At 40.5% G+C, this 12,258-nt stretch overlaps 1 pseudogene; it reads right to left on the bottom strand.

The window, feature by feature from the left end:
• Nucleotides 1-2,593: 2,593 nt before the first annotated feature.
• On the bottom strand, nucleotides 2,594-5,609 carry LOC140932700 (E3 ubiquitin-protein ligase TRIM71-like; annotated as a pseudogene).
• Between the last annotated feature and the right edge of the window lie 6,649 nt (nucleotides 5,610-12,258).

Below are 12,258 nucleotides of genomic sequence, written 5' to 3' on the forward strand. Positions count from 1 at the left end.
CACCACAGGCATACCAATGTAAAATAACTCAATCAACAGGAATGGCAACCGAAATGCAACTCGAGGTTATTTTGGCGGGAAATCGCATAGCCACCGGCGTCTTATGAAGCAGAGACAATAAAAGAGTAAATAAAGATGAAAACCGAAAGCGGAAATTTTTTCTGTATCCGTGTTGTCTAAAGTATTATGCTTAGATAAATTGTCATGTCCACAAATTTGGAATACAGAGCAAGAGAAAGACAGAGAAAAAGAGAAATTGGGCGGCAGATTAGCGAAGCTCAACAAGAAAAAGGGCGACGGAGATTTTAAAAGAAAATTTTGTAGCAGCGGTGACAAAATGAGAAATGCTAGCGGCCACCAACGCAAGGTGAAAATGAGCGGCAGTGAAAAAAAGTGAACGAGGAAAAGTACGACATTTGCTCCATAAAACGTGTAGTCGTGCAAAACAACGGCAAAGAAATGTACAAAAAAAGTGTGCTGCAAGTGCAAAGTTGCTTTTTTGCTAATTAGACCTATTGTTGTTTTTCACAGTTCGTCGGCGTTGCATGCCTTCGCCGCTAAGCATTGCCATACAATATTTTATATTTTGTTTGAACAAGCTGTAAATATTATCCAGAGCTTCGCTTTTAGCCCTGGCTAAATCTATATATTTTTCGTTATAAGCTGGTGTTACAAAATACTCTTCAGTAGCTGTCAGTTTACACGTTAGGATTTATGGGAGCGATCTCTCTGTCGGAAAGGCCAGTATCATAGGCCCAATTTTTATTGCCATTTGTTTTTATTTAAAAATAATTTGGACACGCGTCGTGGAAACCAGGCCCTTTACTTTTACATCAAAATATCTGATATCACGGTTTGCTAACTATAAGCCGTTGTTCTTTCTCATTGGAGCCGAACTAAGACAGAAAAGAACTTAATATCATTTTTCCTACTAGCAACTATGATGCTCCAGTTTGATAACGTAATATGATTATACAAACTATGCCCAGTTAAACTGCTCTTCTCGTCCATTAATCTTTGAACTGATAACAAGTAATAAATCTTCAACGGTAGCCTGATTTTGGTTTCGTCGATAGGAGATTTCTATGTGTTCTTTCTTGAGTACGAGGAAATCTCCCGGGGTTGATTCTAGGTTTCACTGACTGGCATAAAATTGCTCAGGTCGACAAAGAAAACTTCCATTTGATCAATGTTTAACGTATGACTTTTTTCCTTTAGTAGTTTCCGTAGCATCAATAACCGGTGAAAAGCGAATTTTACACCATTATTTGAGATCTTCCGCCATAGAGTCGGAAGTGGCTGACCTTAATCCGAATGACGTCATTTGGTCATTTAGTAGCAAAGGCTTCGTCACGTGTTCCTTCCTTTCGTGCGTGTGGGAGGCTACTAGATCATGGATATTCCGTTCCCAAACAAAGAATTGAAGTATGCCAACCACTGATTAAGTTTTCTTTCCTTTCATATGTCCCTGTGTAAATGAAAGAACACGTCTTGATGAATGAATGTATTTTTTTCTACTTACGGATTAACCCCAAAGGCCCTAAGAGTGATCAGCGTCAAATTTATCCTTGTAATATCAGTGCTTATAAAACAGAGTGGTCATGAGAATTAAGGACATGATCACACAAGATGAATCTAATTGATACTTCAACAAATTCTCCCCACTACTTCCATTGAAAACGTATATAGATAACAGATGAGAATTTTTATGTGATGTTAGGGTTTAAGGGGTCAACATACAGCACATCAAACTAACACAAGCCCCCGGGGATACTTGGAGAGACTCCACCCCGAGGTCCAGCACCTTACCCTTTTATACACCATTTTTGACGGAAAGAGTACTCCTTTCGTTTACGTTCTAATGACCAATGATACCCCTTTCACATACGAAGTTATGTCTGTTAGCCCTTTTGGTCCTATTACAGATATCTCTAACTTTTCATGCACCTCAACTAATGAAATCCCTACCCTCTCATACACCTGAAGCCTGAAAAAAGGTACCCCGTACAGGCCACTGTAGAGAGTACCACTCCCTCCGGTCCCTCACCCCGAACAAACCAAATCATGAGAATTAGAAAAGCAAAAACGGCTGTTTAGTATCCCTTCCTAACCGGAGATCGATCCTGGGACATCCAGCCCTGCAGACCAGGCAACGGTTCCTGAGGGACTGATTAGTTATAAATCTGTGAATAAATTTTTAAATATTTAACTGTACTTACCTTCCATTAGTTTGTTTTCGATTATGGCTTTTAATTATCGTAACTGAATAATATGTTTTCAAAACCAAATATCTCCTGGCGTGAGGAAACAGCCCACAAATCGTAACATCATCAACGGTTTCCCCCTGGAAATGACGTTTAGGGAAGAGCGCCCAAATCCCATACTGATGACGCGGCATTACCCAGGTCTCGGTAGTGCTACTTTCAACCAATCAAAAGCACTTCTCAGATTAGGGTAGTGACACGTCATCAGTGAGGACATTTCTGTGCTCGTTCCGCCTCACGCTGGGAAACCGTTAGTGGCGTCACGAGACGTTGGCTGTTTTCTCAGGTTAGGGATATCTCTAAGCAGGGAGTTTTAAAAGTATGTCCTAATTAACCCCGGATGATGTTCGACTTGACCAACCTAAAAGGAACTGGTACCTGCAGCACCCTCCCAACTGAACTAAATTAACCACGCCGTGTCACAAGCGTGTCACAAGCTTGCCAAAAGGGTAATCAGGACAATCTCTTCCGGATTGGGGAAGAGGGTACCCTTTTGCTTTTCGCGCTTTTCTTCCTCTCCCCCTTGAGGGGCTTTTTTGCGCCTGCATTACAGGCTAATGAGTTCGCGCAATACAGCTTCACTTTGCACAACAAGGTTGTTGTCGCCGAAAAACTCGGATCAATCCTTCAGTTCCATCGCAAAGACATCGAGAAAACTGCAGATGTTTACAGCTGACAACGATGAATCGACAACAGCTCACGTAGAATACAACGCAAAATAAGAATTGTCTCTAATTAAAAGAGTCCTTCGCGACTGGCGGGTGTTCGCGAAGTTACCTCATACCCGCACACGGTTAAAATCTTTGGCTTTATTACCAGCCGTAAAATAAGCCCGCGCTCCTCGGCGGAAATCGAGCTTATTAAAATTTATGCCCATGTCAAAGGAGTCAAGTTTTACGTACGTGTACTCTTAACTTAAGTGAGTTGCATTAAATTATTAAAGAGGTCCACTTAGGGCATTCCCTTACACGACAAGAAATATGGTATTCACGTCACCGTTTCGAAAGAGCAAGAGGCGTGTCTTTCAAATAACAAAACCGAGACAATGTATCGTAGTTATTATTTGCTGGCGTGTCAAATGGTACTGTTCAATAATCTTAAATGGTTCATAGCAGTAAAATATGTTACCACACAGTGAGAACACAATGGCTCGCTCACATAGCTAATGGAAAACATAAACACAGTCTCGATAAGAATCAGTAACAAACAAATATCCAGTATTGGAGATGACAGCATAACGAGGACGACCTCCCTTAAAAAATCTTCCAGCTATCTGAGTGATATACTTTCCTTCAAGAGTGAAAAGCTGCAATCTCTTGTTTCCCGCATCGCAAACGATCAAACGGCTAAACTTGTCAATAGCGAGACCAGTGGGATTCGAGAACTCTCCGTCACCAGATCCTTCGCTTCCAATGTCATGTAGATACTCCCCTGCTTCGTTAAATACCATGACTCGACAAACAGAAGAAAAGGAAGCAAAGAATTTCTCCTGGTGATAAACGACACAGACCGGGGTTTCATCACAATCCGGGGCTTTGAACGACCGAAGTGAGTTTTTTCCATCAGTTGTAAGAACTTTGATTCTCTTGTCGCTGATGTCACTTGTGATTATGCGACCATCACTGATAACAGATACGTACAAAGGATCCTTTACATCTTCATCACCGATGCATCTGATAAACTGACCATTTTCAGTAAAGAGAGCAGTTCTGCTGTTCAACAAGTCAAGAGAAACACGGAAAAGGAGGTCACCTGACTCGGTAAAGGCCAACGAATAAGGGTTACCCTTCAGTGCAATCTCTCTGAGGAAATTACCATCAAAGCCAAACATCTGAATTCTTTTATTATAACGATCAGCAACAGCAAGAATTCTACTTTCATCATTCACAGCAATATCCCAAGGAATATCAAACTGTCCTTGCTCTTTCCCTTTTGATCCAAACTGAAACGCAAATTGATAATTCGGAATCACCTGCACAGCCCAGGGACTACCGGTCAGCGGCTGTCCATTCACTTGAATCTCGACTCCATGTTGTCCAACACACTGTGGTGTGTATGTTACTTTGTACTTGCCGTCTTTGGTGTCTTTTATCTCTGTTTCCAGTTGAACTCCTGCGGGACTCAATATGCTGACTTTAATCACATCCCTTTCATGATAACACTGTTCCCCATCCGAATTTCGGGTTACAATGGTAAAATTTGTTTCCGTCTTTTCTGTTACATCTTTCAGACTTGCCACTTCAGCCAACGACAGCAAAGGATATGTGTCAATGACAACAATACGGTCCAAAATCTTCACTTTCTGTTCCACTACGTAATGCAAGTGTGGCGGTTTATGAATTTCAGGTTTTTTGGCTTTTAGAAGTTCTTCACAGCGTTAAATAATTGCCTGGTTTGTTTGCAGAATTTCAGCACTGATGTTTCTTTGTACGATACTCTCACCTCGTTCAACGTAACTTTTCAGTTGAGTCAAAACCAACTCAAAGTTTTCTAGTTGTGTTGCGTGATGTTTTTGTTGCGCTTCATAAATTTCAGCGAATTTGGTTTTCATGATCCTCTCATGTTCACGCAAATCACGAATCAATTCTTCCACTAAATCTGTCATCTTCTTTTCGCAGGACAGAATTTCGTTTCTGTTCTTGTCCATTAACTCGGCTTGTTTCCGTATATTTTTCTCGTTGATAATGGTTTCCGCTTTCACTTTCTCCAAAGCGTCCTTCATTTGCATCTTTTGTACTTGTGCGGCTTTCTGAGTGTCTGTCATGGTATGTCGATTATGACTAACTACACTGCACTTGTGGCAAATGGGAACTTTGCATTCTTCGCAATAAAATTCCAGCGGTTGATTTTCGTGATATTGCTGTGAACACATGACGGGTCTGTGGATCAAATCCTCCACATCTTGTGCTTGCAATTTCTCTATCACAACATTGCGATGACCTCTTGTGGCCTTCAAGCGTTGGTGAGCTTCAAAACAAGCAGTACAAAGAAAGTTCTGGCACACGAAACAGTAAGAGGAAGCGGTGTTGTTCTCATCACAACTGCCACATTTCGGGGCCTGTGTGCCGCCAACGTTAAGAGCCAAAACATCCACCAATCGGTTGAGATGATAAGATGAGGGCTGAGTTCTTGAAAGAGTCGCCTTCCGGGATTTGAAAAGATGTCTGACAAACCGGACATTTGATTGTTGCTTGCAGCTGTCTTCTTGCGAAGCCTGCATGTTTGTCGAGACACTCGAGACAGAATGAGTGAAGACATGGCAAAGTCTTGGGATTGTTAACTGTCTCTAAACACAGCGGACACTGCCTCTTTCTGAAGATTTCTGAAGAGTTATTGCACATCCATGGTCCAATATAGGTGGGATGATTATGCGTAACTTTTTCAGAGCTGTAATTTTGAAATGGACTGCTACCTTTCATTGTTCTAAAATTAATAGTAAATTCCGCACGATCATTGGCCGACAGCTACTGTATGGCAGTCAATTGACAACGAATTTTTTTTTAAATTTAAGTGACGCGTGATTTTCCGAGAAAATTTGCCGGAATCACTAGTACCCAAGGCTTTAAATAGCAAGATCGTGGTCGAGATAATCGTTGGAAGTTATACTTCTAGCCTCGATCTTCTATGGAGGTCGTATTTCCTTCCTACTCCCCTTGTTGTGAGGGAGGGGAGGGGGAGGGGCTATTGAGCGACGCGATACCGTTGAGTTATACTCTAATTCGCCACCCTCCCCTCCCCCAAACGAATATAAAACATTTATCATGTAATAAGCAACCACAATTGGGGTGCGACCCTCTTTATTATGCCTTCATCAACAAAATGGATGGGAATGATACAACAACCAGAACGAAAACTCGGGAATTTAAAAAATTCAGCTAGAAAACCACCCTACAAAACGATCTAAACTATGCTCGTATAACTATGATACGGTAAACGTTCTAAACCTTTCATATAGCAGCATGCAAAAACTACATCTAGGAGAAACTGATAACCCCTAGTCACTGGGTCACAAGTCTCAAGTCAAGTTTATTGTGAAAATACGCTTAGCTATTTGTGAGAAAATACACTAGCTACTGGTATTTCACATTGAAAAATGAAATGAATAGATAATTATAATGGAAACTGTATATAAAATAGCTAATTAAACTGGAGATAAAATGTAATTTACATAATACTAAAATAAAGCTAAAACTATTTGCAATTATACTAAACCTGACAAGTCCAGTTTTCTAATTGCCTTCGAGGTACGAGAACGCAACCCCTAATTTGTGTCGGGTGTTCTGTGCATTATTGGGTGTCCTGTGTAATTAATAAGGGAGGTTTTTTCGAGATTGCATTCGTCGTCGTCGTCGACACACATTTGCCTCGCTTTGAGGCGCTTGCTTACGTTTTGCCTCACTTTGACGCGCTAACTCACGTGGTGATTCGTGTGTCCTTGGCGTTCATCTTTCAAACGTTTGCTGAGGTCTGCTATTCTGTCTTCGTAAATCGTTTATCTTTTAAAAGTGTGCTGAATCTTCGTAAAGCGTCTACATATTTAAGAGTTTGCTGAATGTCTACTATCGATCTGTATTTAATGAATCTTCCAAAGCGTTCATCGTGCTGAAAGTTTGCACCCTGAGTAAAATTTTACTTTGGATTAAGCCTTCATAATTTTCTTTGGAAAATGCGTGCTACTCCTGGTGCATGCATCAAACCGGGTTGTTTAGCTCGGTTTCCGTTGTGCCACAAAGTAAATTTACCGGCGAGTTGTGAAGCTCAGCGTCTGTTGTGCCACAAAGTAAATCTACTGAGTTGTGTAGCTAGGAGGCCGTAGTGCCACAAAGTAAATCTACCGAGATGTGAAGCTCGGCGGCACCATTTCATCATGACTTGTGATATTTTCGGCGCTGGACAAACGAACATTTTAGCTCTGTGTTATTTATTCGGAACAACGCGACCAGCCCACAGTAGCACCACTCAAGCCACTGAAATCAATGCACTCGACCTAATTACCGGAAACGTTATTTCCGTGAGCCGCACACACATTCCACTGAAGGCTTTGATGATTCCCTTGAAACGTGTGAAATTGAGAGGTGTAGTGTAAGTGAGCCAGTGTTGAAACACAATCATTAGGGCCATTTATACGAGGAAAAATAAGACGAGTCTTACAAAAGACGCGTCTTAAATAAGACGCGAACTGTACCATTTATACGAGCATGTCTTATCTAATAAGACGCGTCTTAGCTAAGCCGCGTCTTATTTTAGACGAAATGTGCCGTTTATACGGAAAGTTCGCGTCTTATTTAAGACGCGTCTTATTTTTCCTCGTATATATAGCCCTATTGTGCCCCGGCATTTACCACAAAAATGTGGTCTTGTGTCCTTCTTTAATATCATCACAAGTTAAGAAGACTTTTCAGTAACTGTTTCTGGCATTTTATAGTAAATTTCAGTAATTGTCTACATGTGGAATTCCCAATATTAAATAAAATTAATGATTACATCTAAAACATTAGGGCCATTTATACGAGGAAAGATAAGACGCGAACTTTCCGTATAAACGGCACATTTCGTCTAAAAAGCAAACAGTTGACAATAGGGCCATTTATACGAGGGAAAATAAGACGCGGCTTAGCTAAGACGCGTCTTATTAGATATGACATGCTCGTATAAATGGTACAGTTTGCGTCTTATTTAAGACGCGTCTTATGTAAGACGCGTCTTATTTTCCCTCGTATAAATGGCCCTATTGTCAACTGTTTGCTTTTTAACAGTACCTCATGGGCCTGGTTGTTCAAAGCTGGGTTAAGATAACCCATGCGAGGAGGGTTAGTGCGAAATTTAAACTCAGATGTGAAAGCTTCATTTTGCCAACAAGTTGTGGACGCTCTTAAAAATAACTGAGAAACTATCCAAAGAAATGTTTTTTAACAAAAGAAAAAGAAACCCGGGTTAAGCGCTGATCAGCCTTCGAACAACTGCGCCCTGTAGAGCATCTATAATGCGCCAGTAAAGCAAAAGGTTCTATTTACACGCCCGAAGCACTCTGGCCAATGTCTCCTCAAATAACAGGCACTTGAGACGAACCATACGATATCACGCTGATCACTAGCCTTCAAAACCTTTTCATAATGATACACAGTTTAAATCGAAGTTTCACTGTACGCAACCCTTACGTTCAAAATATGCCATAATCATATTTATCTACCGTAAGAACCATCCGCCTTTTCCCCTCAGCTGCTACCTGTGCGCCTAGCAAACATATTGAACGCACTCTCCTAAGCTCCGATTACTCCTAGTACTATTTCTAAAACCCGTGAAAGATCGTATAGTTCTATATGAATCGGGTATTGAGTTCCATAGTTTCGGCGCTGTAAACGGGTTTACCTCAGTGTAAGGGCCTGTGAACTTCTTTGTTTCGCACCTTTTGTTTTTCCACGTTCTATTGTGTTGACTTCTTTGTTTCCTCTGTTTTACGTCACTTGTGAGTTTAACAGGTTCTCACACCGAGATGAGCCCTGTAAACCACCACGATTTAAGGCCTTATGTTGAAGAGTTGGCCATTAGCCGCTTTAAAATATCATTTCCCCTGCAGAGGTCGTGTTTATTGTTTCTTTGTTCAATCAGATCTTTAATCATGCTCTTTGGTGCATATTCATCATCGTTAATGACACTGAAAACTGGACATGCTATTTTAGCGAAGCCTTGATTCACAAGTGATGGTAAACCCAGAAAAGGCACTCTTTTCGTTTACGTTCTACCGACAAATGATACCCTTTTCATGCACATACCAAGTATAGAATTTGCATCCACTTAAACTGCTGTAAATCAACCGTATTTTAGAAATGAATAAATCAGTTAACCAAGAAGTTTGTCTCTTTTAAATCTGTCTGCGCCTGTTAGCCCTTTTTGGTCCTTTTTTAAAAGATAGATATCTCTAACCTTAGTTCATAGAATTCAACTAATGAAATACCTACCCCTTCATTTACCTGAAGCCGAAAAAGGAAACTCCGTACAGGTCATTATAGAGAGTACCCCCCACCACCCCGTCCCAACAAGCCAAATCATCAGAGTGAGAAAAGCAAAAACGGCTGTCTGTTATTGTCAATGTAATTCAATACTACCAGAGGAAACTCTTTTTTTTTCAGCCGAAACTGGAGATGTCCTTTTGCAACGTCGCGTGCTTAGCCTAACCAACCATCAGAGATCAGACCCAGCAATCATACCATTTGACTTTTGAGGGGAGGGAATATGGATGATATTCCCGTAGACTGGATTCGATGGGAAAAAAAATGACTTGCAAGGAAATACCTTGGGAAAAAACTTTCCTGCACTGAAAAAAACTCTTATGACGTATAATGCTTGAAAACAATCTAGAGGTTTGCGAAAAAAAATTCTTCTCGCTTTAACCGAACCACCCATATCCCCTTCAAAAGTCAAATGGTCGACCCCTAAATATACAAAGGAAAGTTCCTTAAAAGGGAACGGCCTTATGAGTAGCACTAAGTGCTGTTATCAATGAGGGTCAAGGAAGACATTGGAACCCATTATAACCCAGATACCCGGTGCTCTAACCACAGACCAACGAAAAGTTTCTAATGGAGCTAAGCCATTTATTGATTTCTCCGTGACGTCAAGCGAATTTGCATCAACATGCAAGGAAAAGCAGTAAAACAAGCATTCCTTGATGTGTGATGAAAAATATGTACGGTAAATTGTAACCTGGGTTAAAAATAAAGAAAGCTGAAGTGAGCGTAAAAAGATCAAAATTTGTTCACACCTTAGTTCCCTTGTGCTGATGTCTGTGGTACTTGAAGCTCTTCAATGGATCCAATTTACGTTTCTGAGTCAAATATACGAGTTCTTGATGACCTCTGTAAAGAGAAAATGGAGGGTCTGTGAACATGTTACACACTGGCTTGCCCGTTTGAGATGCCTTTTCTTATGGGCATTTCTCTTTCAACTCACCACCTGGTTAAAAAGTTCTAAACATTCATTTTACTATTCACCATTTTCACCGAGACCATAATGCACCTTGATTACCCAACAATATTTTACAGAACCATTTTTCCAATAGACCGTTTTAGTTTGTATGTTTTTTTCCCTGACAGACAACGTGATGGTACCACAGAGAACTGTTTCTTTCAAATGTCGTCTTATGCACCTGCATGCGCATGCATGTGCATGCATAATTAATGGCAAAACAAAAGGCAAGTTCCCTGGAGAACATCACGTGGTCTGATCTGGGAAAACAAAACATATCAGCTAAAAAGGTTTATTTTTCCTGGGTATTACAGGTCCCAACAGGGGGGGGAGGGGAGGGGCGGTTGGCGGCGGATAAACAAGGTGCCTTATCGGGTCTGGGTGAAACAGTCAATTCACACAGAATCCCTGTTTCCAAAGTATTTGGAAACTCAATGGCATCCGTGTCTGCTAATTGGATAAGACGTCCAGCTATATAATGGAGTTGCTGGGTTCTTGCCTGCGTAGCGAGCGTTGAAAGAGGTAGTGAATTGGGACAATTAGCCTTACAGGCTATTGAGTTTGCGCAATACAGCTTCACTGTACACAACAAGGTTGTTGTAGCCGAAAATCTTGGATCAGTCTTACAGTTCCATCTAAAAGACATCGAGAATTTTTACAGCTGACAACGATGCATTAATAATAGCTCACGTAGAATACAACATGAAATTAGAACTGTCCCTAATTATAAGAGTCCTCCGCGACTCGCCGGGTTCGTGAAGTTACAAAAGAAAGCAAAGAAGCTAATCGAACGAATTCTATTTCATAAATCTTAGGCTCCGTTACCAGCCGTTGTTCGGGAAATAAGCCCGCGCTCCTAGGGGAAAACCGAGCCTATTAAAATCTACCATTTTTACGTAAGTGTTCACTTACGTGTCGTTTATGTTAAAGAAATTGCGGGTGTTGCACAAAACCATTTTTTACGGGAAAAATAACACATAAATTGACGGGGCCTATGTTTTGGTTCCGTATCCTTACGATTTTTACCAAAGTTAACGAGATCTTTAACTGAGAAATGAAAAAAAATTCTTCTTTACGTAATGCCGTTCTAATGCGCTTTGTTAACCTCGGATGTACACTTTAAACTGTCATTAAGAAAAAAGAAGAAGAACAAACTTTTCCAGTGGATATTGAAGTTTAGTAATGATTTCATGTTTATTTCGATGTGAGCCTTAAAAATGTTTGGAACGATTTAATACTTTCTTTACACTCGGCGGATGGTTAACTTAAAAGTGAGTCAAATTAATAATTGAAGTACCATAACAAAGTTACGTGTGCCCTTAAGTGCGCCCGTAAGTTACCACGTACAACAAAAATTAGGAGAGTGGTAAGTGCGTTTCATACAATACCCGTAAGTGTACCCATAACGGATTCGTAAGTGACCTACTTAAGTGACCACTTAAGTGCAGGTTTTATGCAACCGGGCCCCTGGGTAAGTGGGCAAGTCTCTTCCTCACTAAGGTAGTAACTTGCTCGCTTCATGTTCTTCCACATTTTAAGCAAACACGCACTAGGCAATAAACGCAAAAAAAAATTAGCTAAAACTGTACCTCTTTCTAGAACAATGGTACACCAAACTAATATAAATAATTTCTAGCATCAAGAGCTATTGCCGGATGTATATTAGATAATGGACAACCTCTCTCTCCTAACCTGCATCTAAATTAGACGGATATCTCGCTAAAACAAACACTTAAGAGTTTTCAAGACTACAAAGTGCCATATCTCAGTAAAAACAGTCATATTCACAGAAAGAAAGAAACTAATTACCTGTTTACACGTTTGTAAAAGTACCCGCAGGGTAATGGCTATTTGATCTTGCCTTAATTTCAACAGACAGACGTTTTTCGTAATGTGCTTAAGAAACGTGTATTTCAAATATCAACACCGAGACAATGTATCGTAGTTATTATTTGCTAGCATGTCAAATGGTTCATAGCAGTAGAATATACCATGTCACTTCCATAAACACATTGGTTCGCTTACAGTG

This window comes from Porites lutea, chromosome 4 (assembly GCF_958299795.1).
Source record: "Porites lutea chromosome 4, jaPorLute2.1, whole genome shotgun sequence".
Lineage (NCBI taxonomy): Eukaryota > Metazoa > Cnidaria > Anthozoa > Scleractinia > Poritidae > Porites > Porites lutea.